General features: G+C 36.9%; 1 protein-coding gene across 4 annotated transcripts in view; it reads right to left on the bottom strand.

Annotated features, from left to right (window-relative positions):
- LOC102689406 (E3 ubiquitin-protein ligase HECW1) overlaps positions 1–16,129 on the bottom strand; it is a 123,152-nt gene that overhangs the window by 101,265 nt on the left and 5,758 nt on the right. For all 4 annotated transcript variants that reach the window (XM_015354536.2, XM_006634299.3, XM_015354540.2 and 1 more), the window contains exon 2: positions 8,883–8,956. The gene's annotated coding sequence lies outside the window, so the exon portion shown is untranslated. The remainder of the gene's footprint in view (positions 1–8,882; positions 8,957–16,129) is intronic.

The following is a 16,129-nucleotide window of genomic DNA, read 5'->3' as shown; positions in this document are numbered from 1 at the left end:
TAATGACCACAAAGAGTCAGGACCTCAGCTTTACGTCTCATCAGAAGGACGGCACCTGTTTACAGTATAGTGTCCCCATCACTATACTGGGGCATTAGGACCCACATGGACCGCTGGGTGAGCGCCCCCTGCTGGCACCATTAACACCTCTTCCAGCAGCAACCTTAGTTTTTCCCAGAAGGTCTCCTATCCAGGTTCTGACCAGGCTCACACCTGCTTAGCTTCAGTGGGTTGCCAGTTGTGAGTTGCAGAGTGATAGGGCTGCTGGCTAAATAGAAATAATTGGTAAAACGTGCTCTTAATTTTTAGATGACTCAAGCACATTTTTTATTTACATCCCGAGTAGGCTTTAACAGGAAAAACACAAACATTTGACCAGGGTATCTCCACAGATGATACCAAGCATTGACATTGCCACTGCTTTGTTCCTCAGAGAGGGGAAGAGAGACCTTTTTTCTCTTGTCATACTGTTCACAGTACTATTTATCAATCAGATTACATTCTTCATTGCAGCCTTTAAGAGCTCCATCAAATTCCTGAGACATACTAAACACTACGTAATACTAGAAATACTAGACACCTAAATTTCAGAAATTTCATTTCCTTGTGCAGCATATTGCTACTTGTCACTGTAGCTTTCTTCTTATTTACAGTATATTAGACAAATACATAATTTGTACAGGGTTAAAACAAGTTTTAGACAGTGATTTTTTTAAATTTAATTTCAGATCTAGGCCATTCATCTCTAGAGAATATGTCACTTAATCCTTAGTGTAAAATATAGATTGGATAACAATTTACTTCTGAAGCGAATTTTTCATAAATATCTGAATTAATCAAAAATCACATCTTGGAATATATGGCAACAGCTTTGATGTGCTGAAAAGGCCTTTAGTCATGATACTGTAACATTTTTTCTCAACTATTAGGAGAAAAATGTGTCTAACATGCTCATAAAGGACACAATGTATTACATCAATGGGGGGAGAGTATAGAGTTTGACTGTAAATGGCTTTCTACAGTATATGTACTGAATTATATTTTTGTTATTCATTCTCTGACATTCCTCATACAAATATGATCTTGTAAATAGGAGTTCTGTAATAAGAGTGAAATACTTATCTGAAGACTCTTTCAGCAATGACACTAAGCGTGAAGCACTGAGAAGAGGTAAAATATTTCATTCCATTCAATTTCACTATTGTTTCCTTTTATTAGCACTAGTATTCTATTTTCTTAAATATTATTGTTTTAGTTTGCTTCTTTACTACAAGGCATTACATACAGTACAATCATAGTAGTTTTTCCTATTGGCATACTAGTTTGGCAGAGATACCTACTGTACGTCTACAGATGCAATAGAATATTAAAAGAACATAAGAAAGATTAAAAATAAGAGGAGGCCCATCAACTTATTGGGGTGGAGCAGTGACTCTGTGGATAAGGATCTACGCCTGCGGCTAGAAGGTTGCAGGTTCAAATCCTGCTGCTGGCAGAGGAATCCTACTCTGTTGGGCCCCTGAGCAAGGCCCTTAACCCCAACTGCTCCAGGGGCACTGTACAAATGTGCTCTGACCCCAGGCTTCTCTCTCCCTGTCTGTGTACCTGTATGTCTCATGGAAAGCAAGCTGGGATATGTGAAAAATGACAAATCCCTAATGCAAGGAATTGTATAGGGCTAATAAAGTGATCTTACCTTATCTTACTTCATTTAGAGGCTAGTCACTAATTGATCTGAGGATCTTATCCAGTAATTTCTTAAAAAGCCACGGTACATAAATAATCAGAACAGAGAAACATTACCAAATTGTTGTTGTTCTCTTAGGAGCTATTTCTTCTAGGAATACTATTGTGCAGAGAACTGCATTCCATTTGATAGTTGCAACATCTTTTTATAGTTTGGAAAAAAGGGTCTGTAGAAAAGCATTCTGCCACTTAAGAGATTGACCTCTCGAACAATCTGCTCATACATGTTATTGAAGAAGAGACACTGTCATCCTTCAAAAGGCAGGTGGATGAGAACCTCAGAACAATTAGCTACTACCAAACAAACTGGACCACTATGAAAAAAATATTTTGGTTAAAATACAAAATACTAGACAATTGACTATCAAGTGAAAAAGATTAGCTTTTAACAATAAAATGCTAGTTTTGTTCACCAACCCTTTTGATATATTTACTAATTAGCTAAAACCACAGCTAATTAGATGGAGCTACTGCTGCAGCCCACTGACAGCACAGCACAAGGAGCTGATGTTATTTTTTAGACTTATGGGTTTCAGAGTTGAAGAAAACCAATAAAAAAACAAAACAATTATCTTTGTACCCTGCGCACCCTGACATGCAAACTGAATTTCAATTTATCATTTGGCTCCTTCTAGAAAATTAAAATACTGATGATCTTTTTTAATAATACAATCAAATATTAGACATGAACTCTGTCACATGCAATTTGCTAGCCCAAGGGTATAATTTTGAATTTTACTCTCCATATTAATTTTGGAACTATTTCATGATTTAAAATGTAGGTCATTGATTCCCACTTGTAGAAAAACTCAACTGGGATTATGATGCACTTTAAAGTCAACAGATTTAATAATATGCCACTGAATAGCAGTAAAGCAACTAAACTACATTACCAGCCCAAAGCCCAATAAAGGAATAAAAACAATTGAAATATTTTTTTTTCTCTGAACATGGCACACTTATAGAAACATGAATGAAATAGAGACAGATGGCAGAAAAACAGAAATGTCCTTAATGTTGGGGAGCATTTTTTTGGGTTATTGTGAATTATGCAGTGTGAATTACTGTATATACTGTACAGTTTCTCTTATACAACACAGCCCATCACTGGCTTCTTTTCTTTTTTTACTATTCAAAAATTTTTTTATGCACCAAGAAGAAGTCATGCTCAATTTATAAAAGCAGCTTGCAATGCAAGAATGACATCTCAGCTCATCTACAACACAAATAACGACTATTCAGCAAAACAAAAGACTGCTGTTGCAGTCTTTTTTCTTATAAAAACCTTACTTTTGTCAAAAATCTGTGTTTGGTGACTACAATAATTTACTACATGGAATTGTAATGTGCCCTCTCTATAGCTCTGTTTTACACTATCCAACAGTATGGTATGGATTTGGGAATACGGCCTCATGTTGTGTTTTGTGGGGCAAAGATGTTTATGAAGAGTGAATGATACTGTTCATCCAAAAAATATTGTAAATAATTATTTTAATAACTAATCATACATATTTCTGTTTACAATGACAGCCCTGCCAAGTGGCTCTCAATGTGATGACAAACAGGGTAAACATTTTCAACAGCCTAAATTTTGAAACACACCATTACATTATAGCATGACATATGTAAATTATAAAGGACAGAAAATAAAAGAAAGACTGATTTAAAAGACATCCTATAAAACCTCAATAGCTACAAATGTCATTTTGTAACATTCAAATAATATGACAAGGAGGACTTAATAATAATTCTTAGTTTCCTTCGATAAACATTCCAACCATTACAATAGCCGAAACAAACATAAAGATGATGAAAAATGTTCATACTTGGAACCAAGCTCTCTTGATATCAGCTGGGATACCGATGAGGAAAAACTATAATAATTGACATGTATAAACAATACTTTTCTAATCAGTGTATGAATTCATGAATGTGTTAGGTATCTTAGGTAACTTTTGTTGCCATTAAAATGCCACTACAAATCCAATCAGAACACTAAACTAATTTAACGTTGAAAGATTCCAATGCTTTCCCTACACTTCTTGAAAACTTTTAATCGGTTAATTGTCAAAAATATCATTTCCTCCAGAGTTTCAAGAAATCTTTAGCATTAGTGCTTCCATTTATTGAAATGCAGGTGCTCTCAAAGACTTTAATTTCAATGAGAAGCAATGCAATCAAAAACTAATTGTATTAAGCCCTTAAACTAGACCTCTTTGTGTAGGGTTCAGTATTCAGGTGCCCACTAAGTTTTGCCCACTTGTCCTTGGTACAGTACCAACTATTGTGAACACATCGTTCTTTCAATCCACTCTTATTAAATCAGTTTATATGTTCTGTTCTACAGTAAGAAACATTGGTTAAATCTGACACAAAATCCCAGTGTTTCCAATGTAAAGGAAGAGATGGGGGGGCATTTTCAAATTTCCAGTGTGCCATCAGATGAAATACTTCCCAGGGTATTAAAAGTCTGATAGACATGTGCCTTGATGAGTTTGCCTACATGTTACACAAGAGATGGGCTCTTCCAGTTCTCGAGAGCCTTCATCCTGCAGGGTTTGCAGATTCTTTTAAATTAGCAACTGATTAGGACCTAAAGACCAGGAGATTTCGACTTCTCATCCAAATAATTAGTTCAAGTAAGTAAATTAGATTAGGGTGGAAAGGAAATCAGAGGAACCTGTGACCCTTGTGGAATGAAAATGCCCATCTTTATCCCTGCTTTAATACACACAGCAGGAAAACCACATTTGATCTAATATTGTAGAGTGTATCTACTTCACTTTTAATAAAAAAATATGTACACCATGTATTCTTTTCATGAAGGGAATACTTTACTTGAAAGTCTATTGCTGGGTGAAAATCAATTAAACAGAACATTAATTTCCTATTAATTAAAGGCAATAATAAGAGATACTGTACAGAACTTAATATGTACATTAATGATAGTAAAAAAGGTAAATATACAGTATAGTACACAATAATATTTAGGTGGGTAGCTGAGTCAGCATGCGTAGGCTGCAAAGGAACAAGTAATAGGTTTATTCCATGCTGAAAAAAAGAAGAAAGAGAACACAACGTTTCGGCCGTGGAGCCTTCTTCAGGTGTGAGAGAGACAAGGAAGTAGGCAGAAGAAATATAGCGGGAGAACAAAGGCTGGGAGGGAGGAGGAGTGAGAGGCGGGAGCAGGGGACAGAAAGAGAGACCAGTCAAGAGGTGTGAAGTCAGAATAGGTGTAGAGAGGTGTGAAATGAAACTTCCAATGAATGGAGAAAATTTAAAAGAACAGTAGTCTGTCGTGAAGAGAAGGGAGAATGTGTGATCCTAGCTGCAGAATAATTTTGGTTTCTTCACACCTGAAGAAGGCTCCACGGACGAAACTATGTGTTCTCTTTCTTCTTTTTTTCAGCATGGAATAAACCTATTACTTGTTCCTTTGCACATTAATATTTGTTTATTACAATAATAAACAAAACCAATTAAACACTAATTACAACTCACTGGTAAAAACTGATGGCTGAGGGAATGAGATGACTAAGGATGTATGATAAGTTGAGATAAAAATGGTTAAAGCTCTGACACCGCTACAATAACCAATGAACAATACAGAACAAAAACTGGTTGTGTGAGGAATGGAGGGCAGGGCTATCAATATACACATCTTAACAAGCTTTTACTTTTCAAATGTTTAAAACACTAATTGTTTAAGTGAATGTCCATAAGAAAGTGTGTTTCCTTATTTTGAAGGAAAAGCAATCAAACTGAGATCAAGACATGCTCTGGTCTAGTGCAGCCTGACTCCACTATGTCTACTAGGCCAAAGACCGATACAATGTCAATTTGTTTTCATTTTAAAGACTGTTTTTATGTGGTGGGCACCACTGCAAAGTTCTTTATGAACTCAAAGAACAGTCAATGGTTAAATGTGTCCCCCAAAACAAGCATAACACTACAAGTATTTTTCAACACGGTGCAGTCTAACAATGCTTTATTGTCATTGATTGTATTTTTTTTGCTGTAAAAATTAGTTTACAGAAGGAGAATCTCAAGATTGTGAGTTCTTAGGATAGATTCTTTCACTTGAGCCAAAAACAGTTTATCAAACCTAAATATGATATCTGAGAACCTCAAAAAAGGAAGAATTACATTTTAAATATTGAATTATTTCGCAACACGTCTGGGTCAGCATAGTGTAGAGGAACAGTAGGTCTCTGGACTAGCTAAATGGTAGCTTGTAAATACAAGTCCCTGCAGCAGACAGTACTGTGTACCTTCACCCTAGCTGCCCCAGTCCACCACTCTGACGTCCCATCAATGCTCTCTGATTGCTTCCAGCATGGTAACCAGGATACATTTTGTCCTGATAAGCTGCTGTGGGTAGCACCAACATTATTTTCCTATTACATACACTACATGTCCAATTATTGTAATTGTAAATTTTAATTGCAAATTTTTACAATGGGAGCATTCAAGGTTAGGACCAACATGTTATCCAATGTTATCCAACTTTTAGCCTGACCTTATCAGATCTCACCAAGTATCATTGGCCTGGTGAGTACTGGGAAACCAGAAAAACTGGGTTACTACTCTATGTCCTGTTGGTAGACCAGTAGGTGCCACTATCTTGTCTCCATAAGGTTTCTCCTTAATTCAGTTAGTAAGGCATTTTCTCACTCTTCTTCTAACTATTATTAACATGTTTCAACTAAATATGTTGAGATTAACCGGTTTCACTTTTAATCACGATTAAAAACATCACGGTTTCCAAACCGTGAGAATTTTAGAAGCGATGGGAAAATTCTATTTTAGAAGCCTTGCGTTCCATGTGGCCCTGAAAAATTCGTCTAGTGAGTGAGTCACGTGTGTGTTTTTAATGTAAAGTAGTTTATGTTTTATTTGCAGGACCAAAAGAATATTATGAAAAAAAAACTATAAAATGTTTAATTATGCTACTGTATGTGTTGTGTCTTTTTTCCCTCGTAAGGTCTCAGAATATATTTTTTTAAAAATCGTGAAACTGTGATTATTTCCTGAAACTACAATCACACCACCAAAATCTCACACCATGGCATCCCTAGTTTCAGAACTGCAGCAGAAAAAGGTTATGTTGTGAACTATAAGAAAAAACCCGGAAAACACTGAAGCTGCTCCATAAAGTACAACACAGGTGGAAGGCCCACTCTCTGTAACACTATGCACACCACCACCAATCATTCAACGACTGCTAATCAGATCAGATCAACCTATCTAATTCAAGCAGATGATACTGCAAACACTTCTACTATTGGTGTCTATTTTGGTGTCTTTGTGGCTGTCCATCACATGTTTTGTTGTAATGTAAAGATACTGCATACAGAGGTTGTTACTTTATGAACGTAAACACACAGTCCTTTTTAATGTGAGTATAAAAATCAATTTATACTTTTATTTGTAAAAGACCTCTTGTATGAAACTAGTTCATTTTAAATCAGAATTACACATAACGAAAAGTATTTAAGAGCTATGTTAAAGCTATGTACAGAGCTTTATCATTTTTAGTTGTTAATTTAGTGTCAAATCTGGAGAAATTTAATGCTATTTTCCATTTATAATTAGTTCATTAACTGTAAATATACATTCAAACACCTTTTAAAAATAATCATGCATTTAACTAAGAATTGCTTGTTTGCCGCATTAATCAACTACACAAACAATTTGTAACAGTGTCTGTTGTGACAGTTTATTTTTTCCCAGGATTTGTGGATAAAAGAATTTGATTTTGTAAGTACTGGATTACAATTCCAAACTACAGAAGCAATGGGGTGTTCAATAAAGAACCTGTTCACTCATGTGCAGACAGTCACTGTGTACACAATCTTAAGTAAGTATAGCAAACATTCTTAGCCAGCATGTTTACTAAAACAAACACAGCCATCAGTATCTATATTTATGTGCATATCTTTCATGTCAGGATATTTTCTCCCTATATTCGGTTACTTCTTAAACTTTAATGCGCTTTTTTGTTTACAGTCCACATTTTATTCAAAATAAATAGCTGTTAACTGACATCCACATGGACCAATTTCAGTCGGTGCCGCTGATACATTAGTACTAATAGTTAAAGCTCTCTATACACATGTAAGATTAGTGCAGCCTCCGGGAGCAATAGCTCATGTTTTGTCAACTGTGGACAGACATTATCAGGGGCTTTAGGCTCTAACACTTCACAAACAAGCTCTAATAATGCAGGAAAGGAGATGCACTGCAAGCCACTTCACTTGCTGATCCAGCTGAAAGTTTTAGAAATCCATGACTGCAAAATAACAGTGAATAAAGAGATCAAGCAAACTATCCATCCATCCATTCTCTAATTGCTTCCTTTAATTCAGGATCAGGAGGGAGCCTGAGCCTATCCTAGCAACCCACAGACCCTAGGTGGTGTACAATCTGGATGGGACACTAGTCCATTGGAGGGCACACACACAGACATGCACTCACTCATACCAGAAGCCAATTAACCTACTGTACAAGCATGTTTTTGGAATTTGGGACGAAATTGAAGCAACAGCAGAAAACCCATGCGAACACAGAGAGAACATACAACCCAGGGCCTCAGCGTTGCAAGGCTGCAGTGCTAACCACTGCACCTCTGTATTTCTGGAACAGTTAAACATTAAAGACAAAATAAACAGTTTTCAATTGTTCTGGACATTCTTTATAGCCTCTGTGCCATAATCTCGCCCACTCAGTCAAACTACAACGCAGAAGATGTAATTTTTCTTTAAAAAGCATAAAACCTTCCTATGTTAAAAATATTTGTCAAAGCAATTCAAAATCATTAAATTCACATTGTTAATAATTAGTTCTACAGTGGTGGATGTTTACACTTGAGATGAGATAAAGGTTTTAGAAGGTCAGAAACAAAGATTTGCTTCAATTTTAGGTTTCATTTTATTTTGTGGTGAACATTATCACAAATAACTACAAAAGAGACAAGGTTTTAAGAGACAGGTTAAAAGGAACCATGTTGTAAAAAAGGTACAGTAAAAACATAGCAGTATGATGAAAAAACAATGCCTGATAAATCAATCAGGATTCATACCCTCCACCTCCAATTTTATAAGTATAAAAAAAACAGAAGAACAAAAAAAACTTACCAGTAAAACACTCAAGTAAGTCACGTGTTCTGTGGTGACGGGAAGAAACTGTTTTCAAAATCATGCAGGAAGAACTGGAAGCCATGTAAAGAGAAAGACACAAAAGAGACAATGACAAAAGCCATGGAGCAACAGGTAAATAACTACTGTAGCAGCTTTTAATTAACTGTGTACTGTATACATCATAGTGTCTAGCTAATTAATCAAATGGAAAACAAAACTTAAATGAAAATTACAGTGCCTTGCGAAAGTATTCGGCCCCCTTGAACTTTTCAACCTTTTGCCACATTTCAGGCTTCAAACATAAAGATATACATTTTTTATTTTATGTGAAGAATCACCAACAAGTGGGACACAATTGTGAAGTGGAACGAAATCTATTGGATTTTTGAAACTTTTTTAACTAATAAAAAAATGAAAAGTGGGGCGTGCAAAATTATTCAGCCCCTTTACTTTCAAGGCAGCAAACTCACTCCAGAAGTTCAGCGAGGATCTCTGAATGATCCAATGTTGTCCTAAATGACTGATGGTGATAAATAGAATCCACCTGTGTGTAATCAAGTCTCTGTATAAATGCACCTGCTCTGTGATAGTCTCAAGGTTCTGTTGAAAGCGCAGAGAGCATCATGAAGACCAAGGAACACACCAGGCAGGTCCGTAATACTGTTGTGGAGAAGTTTAAAGCCGGATTTGGATACAAAAAGATTTCCCAAGCTTCAAACATCCCAAGGAGCACTGTGCAAGCGAACATCTTGAAATGGAAGGAGTATCAGACCACTGCAAATCTACCAAGACCTGGCCGTCCCTCTAAACTTTCAGCTCAGACAAGGAGAAGACTGATCAGAGATGCAGCCAAGAGGCCCATGATCACTCTGGATGAACTGCAGAGAACTACAGCTGAGGTGGGAGAGTCTGTCCATAGGACAACAATCAGTCTTACACTGCACAAATCTGGCCTTTATGGAAGAGTGGCAAGAAGAAAGCCATTTTTCAAAGATATCCATAAAAAGTCTCGTCTAAAGTTTGCCACAAGCCACGTGGGAGACACCCCAAACATGTGGAAGAAGGTGCTCTGGTCAGATGAAACCAAAATCGAACTTTTTGCCCACAATGCAAAACGATATGTTTGGCGTAAAAGCAACACAGCTCATCACCCTCAACACACCATCCCCACTGTCAAACATGGTGGTGGCAGCATCATGGTTTGGGCCTGCTTTTCTTCAGCAGGGACAGGGAAGATGGTTAAAATTGAGGGGAAGATGGATGCAGCCAAATACAGGACCATTCTGGATGAAAACCTGTTGGAGTCTGCAAAAGACCTGAAACTGGGACGGAGATTTATCTTCCAACAAGACAATGATCCCAAACATACAGCAAAATCTACAAAGGAATGGTTCACAAATAAACGTATTCAGGTGTTTGAATGGCCAAGTCAAAGTCCAGACCTGAATCCAATCGAGAATCTGTGGAAAGAGCTGAAAACTGCTGTTCACAAACGCTCTCCATCCAACCTCACTGAGCTCGAGCTGTTTTGCAAGGAAGAATGGGCAAGAATTTCAGTCTCTCGATGTGCAAAACTGATAGAGACATACCCCAAGCGACTTGCAGCTGTAATCGCAGCAAAAGGTGGCTCTACAAAGTATTAACGCAAGGGGGCCGAATAATTTTGCACGCCCCACTTTTCATTTTTTTATTAGTTAAAAAAGTTTCAAAAATCCAATAGATTTTGTTCCACTTCACAATTGTGTCCCACTTGTTGGTGATTCTTCACATAAAATAAAAAAATTATATCTTTATGTTTGAAGCCTGAAATGTGGCAAAAGGTTGAAAAGTTCAAGGGGGCCGAATACTTTCGCAAGGCACTGTATATCCAATACTTTTTTACATATATACAAAAGTGTCTCTTAAAACTATATTGGGGAACTTTACATGATAAATTACACCACAAATGTGAATAACTTTCCTAAAACCTTCCACCACCAGCAGGAATACTTGCATCATCAACATTTTGTTAATTTCATGGTTGTTCAGCTCTTTTCAAATTGAATCTTAAAATTCCATAAAGGATTAAATTATAATCCATACCAGTTTAAAGTATTATTTATATTTGAAAAAACTGAGAAACTGATTACCATAAAGCCAAACCAGTACTTACACAGTTTCACAGACGGTCAGTTTCTGTCACGAATAAGATAATACAAAGGAATACAAATTCCTTCAAGGAATGTGAGCGGTTCTTTTAAATCAAATCCTTCTGCTGTAAAGTAGGCCAAATGACTTTCTCTTGTTCTTAACATTTTTTCAAAAGACTAATAATATCGTTAAAATACTGTAAACACACTACAGGAATTTCACTATTTAAACAGGTTCAGCTCCGTGAATGGCAGAGCAGATCCCAAACGCAGACATACAGTATGTCTCAGACATGACACAAATGAGTGTTAATCCCTGCATACTTCAAGACTAGTCCTCTGATACAGGGCACTCTGAGTGCAGGTGCCGGTGCTGAGTTATAAGAGAGGTTAATAATATTAGACCAGAGGTGAAATAGTCCAGACACAGTGGCACACTTTGCATTATCCTTAATAAAAAAGATAAATTTCAATGCCTATTATACCCTCTTGACAACAAAAAGTGTTCCTTGATATTATTAAGTTCATTTCACCATGTCAGAGAGAGCATTTAAACACACTTCATAGGCATATTCAATAACACTCACTTGATCACAAAGCATTTGTGACTTTTATCTGCATTCTCTTTTGCAAAATAGCATGGGAAATAGATTTTTCCGCTTATTATAAAACTATGCCAGACTCATTGTTGTGACGGGGACATCCCTGCTTTGTTGTTTTTGAAGTTCTGATAAGAACTTTTAGCCCCTCTGCCCCCCAAAAAAACACTTCTATTTGAAGTTTAGAGAAAAAGATAAATTGAAAATATAAGTTGTAAAAATTTGTTATTGTTATTCCAAAATGATTTAATGCTATATACAATTATATTAAACATAAAAATACAGTATAATATAAACCACTTTATTCATTATTTTAAAAATTAGCAATCATATAATTACTATTACTGTATAAATAAAAGTTTTGAAAATAATCCAAACTGGAAATCCATTGTGTTCTGCCACCTAGTGTGAACCGCCATAAAAAAGGACAAAGTTGCAGGTGTAAAAAATACTGTATCTTTTAAAGAGCACTTTAAACAGTCTGACAGTCTGCTTACCTGAAGAATTATAATTCTATTAGATAGACATTTGAGTTAAGCAGAGACTGGGCTGAATGCTAGGGAAAGTAAAACTAGGACAAACATCTTTATTCAATTAAAGCTATTTTCTTCCAACACCAGCTACTTAAAGCACAGAATGGCGTCTAGCTGAAAGCTGAAAAAACATCAGTACTAAATTCTACTTCATAAGAACATTTCTGAAAAACTAAAAGCAAGAAGATAGAAATGACGGCAAAAATAAAAACACATTAAGTAGACATTGTCCTAATGCGGGCTATTATAGTGTTCAATCTTTTTCTATAATGTTTCACTGTTTATGGGTGTGTAAATGAGAAAAAAATGTGCATTGGTTGTTCCCAGTCAATGCTGAGGTACTGTACAGTACGTAACAATAAGTACTAATTATCAATAATAAGTGTTTTCTTTTACATTTTCTAGTTAGCTGTCAAATTAGCCTAAACAATTCTTAGGAAACAAACAATTCTTATGCTGGATGTTCTGTAATTATTTTAGCCTTTCTTATTCATTGTTATGTTGGCTTTGTTTCTTGACCTTTATGGCTGATGAATCAAACACACAGTTATATCAAGACACACTTTAGGTATAAATGTGCATGTTAGCGTGTGTTACTTAATTTATCTTTGCCCTTTAGACTTGTTTTTTTTCGATAGGATATATTTTTATACCATACAGCATAGTGCCTAAATATCCAGTGCTAGATAGCAGTGAAGTAATGATAGTAACGAAACAGCAAGACAACATAGGCATCAGAAAACAGCCCTTGCTCAAAGTGCTTGAAGTGAATGTCCTGAATATCAAACATCTTTACTTTGAAACAGTCATTCATGAGATGATATGGAAAAAAACTGAAACCAAATTGTTGAATATCTCATTGATTTAGGGATTAGAAAATTGATTGTTATCTGCTCTTTATCAGTATAAATCTTATGAAATATTGTATAAACTGCATTAAAACCCATCTGTCTCCACACTATGTTCTTTCAGTCCAGGAAGTATTGTCCGTATTTTGCTTTTTTTAGGGCAGATCTCTCGGTTCCTTGATTGAAACCTTAATTGAAGGAAATGATAACAGGATTAACCATCTCCATCCATTTTCTAAGTGCTTTATCCAATACAGGGTCACGGGGGAGCCAGAGCCTATCCCAGCAAGCAACAGCCATAATGCAGGATTCACCCTGGATGGGACACTAGTCCATTGCAGGGCAGACAGGCACACACTCAATCCAGGTTCAACTTTCCCAGAAGCCAATTAACCTTCCTGTATGGAAACTAAAGCACCCCAGGTCTGGAACTGAACCAAGGGCCCCAGGACCGAGAGGCAGCAAGGTTAACCACTGTGCCAATGTGTTGCCCTAGAATAACCAATTTTTTTAAATACTTCTTTGTATATCATCTAGAATAATCCAATGTTGTTTATTAAAAAATAACACCATATCAAAATCACTAAGTGCAATTTTTTAATTACTTTTTTTCAAGTCCATCACCATTTTCTTATTTTATTGCTAAAAGAATACACGATAGGTTGATCATGAAGCTACAAGTATATCTGAACACACAGTGAGGTCTGCTTAAGGTTCCTCATCTATTTATATGTTCATATGACTGCATACATTCAAATACTCAGATCCATGAGAAGTCTATCACAAATGCTGCTGTTACCGTACTTGTCCTGAAAACTGATCAGTTTTCCCAGATGCCAATTAACCTACTAGTATATCTTTGGATTGGTCAGCAGCCATATCACCCTGCAACTCACAACTTGTAACCCACTGAAGCTAAGCAGGTGTGAGCCTGGTCAGTACCTGGATGAGAGACCTCCTGGGAAAAACTAGGGTTGCTACTGGAAGAGGTGTTAGTGGGGCCAGCAGGGGGCGCTCACCCTGCATCCATGTGGGTCCTAATGCCCCAGTATAGTGATGGGGACACTATACTGTAAACAGGCGTCGTCTTTCGGATGAGACTCTCCGTGGTCATTAAAAATCCCAGGGCGTCTCTCGAAAAGAGTAGGGGTGTAACCCTGGCGTCCTGGCCAAATTTCCCATGCCTCCTAATAATCCCCCTCTATGAATTGGCTACATTACTCTGCTCTCCTCTCCACTGATAGCCGATGTGTGGTGAGCGTTCTGGCGCACTATGGCTGCCGTCGCATCATCCAGGTGGATGCTGCACATTGGTGGTGGTGGAGGGGAGTCCCCATTACCTGTAAAGTGGTTTGAGTGGAGTGTCCAGAAAAGCGCTATATAAGTGTAAGCAATTATTATTATTATTATTAAAAGGGGAGCAAGAGGAGAAAACTCATATGAACACTGGGAGAACATAGAAACTCCACACAGATAGCTCTCCAGGAATTGAACCCAGGGCCCCAGTGCTGCAAGACAGCAATGCTAACCACTTTGCCCCTACAGGATGTTGCCTTGGTATTAAGCAATGAAGTTAAAATGCTTTCATTTAATACGGTTAAAAAAGGCCACGTCAAACAGACTGACATGTCAGTTTTAAACTTGAAAGGTCATATGACCTATGATATTTGTCTTGTCATAAAAATGAACCAAGAGACTCCAAAACCAACATAAAAAATAACCTGGATGATTTCTGGTGGAGAAGTCACTTCATTGTTTGAGATGGTAACACTTAACTAACCATATGTCTATATGAACTGATAAAGCACCAAAAATATAAATGTGTATATTTGCTTTGTACATGAAAATATAAATTTTCCTAATTTAACTGTTTTTTTGATGCCCTGTAGCCCGCAGGTAGGTGACCCAAAAGGAGCAAAATGAACATGTGTGTCACAGAGCAGAAATAAGGAGTAGTACATGAACCTGAAATCTTCCCTTACAGCCAGAGGTGTATTTCTGGAATGCCATCAATTCAGGCTGAAGTTTCGAGACCCTTGCATGCTTTTTGTCACAATAAATTCCAATTAGTCCATGCTAAATTGCTGCCTTTGTTCTGTTAATTATGTTTCTACACAGAAGCTACATTCTCAGTGCTTTTGTATTGAATTGCTCAATGTTACAATTTACAACCATTCCAGAAGTCAGCTGTGGAAGTCAGCTTTTTTAAAATAGATATGTAAATATGATACATCACAACACATAATTTCTTAACTTAAACTATAAGTTTCACAGGTGGGGAAAAGATGTGTATTTTTCAGCATACAGTTGTCAATTTGTACATCCACATGCTATCTCACAAGGCTATCCACACTCTCATGGTAACAGGATAGTGGTTGGTCAACATGTCATCCCCAAACAGCCACTTGGATATCACTGTCATCACAGAAGCTCTAGTTTCAAGAAGCTTCCTTCATCTTGTTAAACACGCAAAAAGTCATGGCTCAGTGTGAAGGGTGTCCGTGTTAACATTTTTGTTCTGGAGAATAGAACAGTAACAAGCACCGTGTATTCTTCCATTCTGCAAATAAAACTAAAACCAGAAATACTCACATATAAATAAGACACACTTACTAATAAGTGACATTCTGCACTAAGTCAATATGTCAATTCAATTTCAAGATTGGCAAGGCCTACAGAGCACTGCTGGGTTTACTTCACCCTTAGAGTCACCTTACATTTTGTGCCCTTGTGTTTTTCGCCTCCTGACCTGCTAAAAGAAGCTATCTGAAGTCTGAACTGTACTGTGGTTCTTTATAACCAGGTTTTAGAAAACTTAAACTAAAACCACATACAGTAATTTAGAGTTTGTTCTTCTTGTTGTCCTTTTGTGAATTGTTTTGGGAGAGCCATGTTTTAATGCCAACCTGATCTCTGCTTCTTTCTCTGGCACTATACATGGAGGCCTGGTTCTGTAGCTGTTGTTATGGATAGATGTAGAGAACATTCTAGTGCAAAAGGTAAAAGTGCCATGTGTCTCAATTCTCTTCTCAGTACCAGAGTGTTTCCTCTTGTCTATGACGGGTTGGCCTAAAGGGCCAAGACTAGCAGCAAACAACAAGAGCAACAGGCTATGCACACGTGCAGCAAAGGGAA

The sequence above is a fragment of the Lepisosteus oculatus genome, chromosome 6, assembly GCF_040954835.1.
Source record: "Lepisosteus oculatus isolate fLepOcu1 chromosome 6, fLepOcu1.hap2, whole genome shotgun sequence".
Taxonomy (NCBI): domain Eukaryota; kingdom Metazoa; phylum Chordata; class Actinopteri; order Semionotiformes; family Lepisosteidae; genus Lepisosteus; species Lepisosteus oculatus.
Note: the sequence above shows the minus strand (reverse complement) of the source record. Positions and strands in the feature narration are given on the sequence as shown.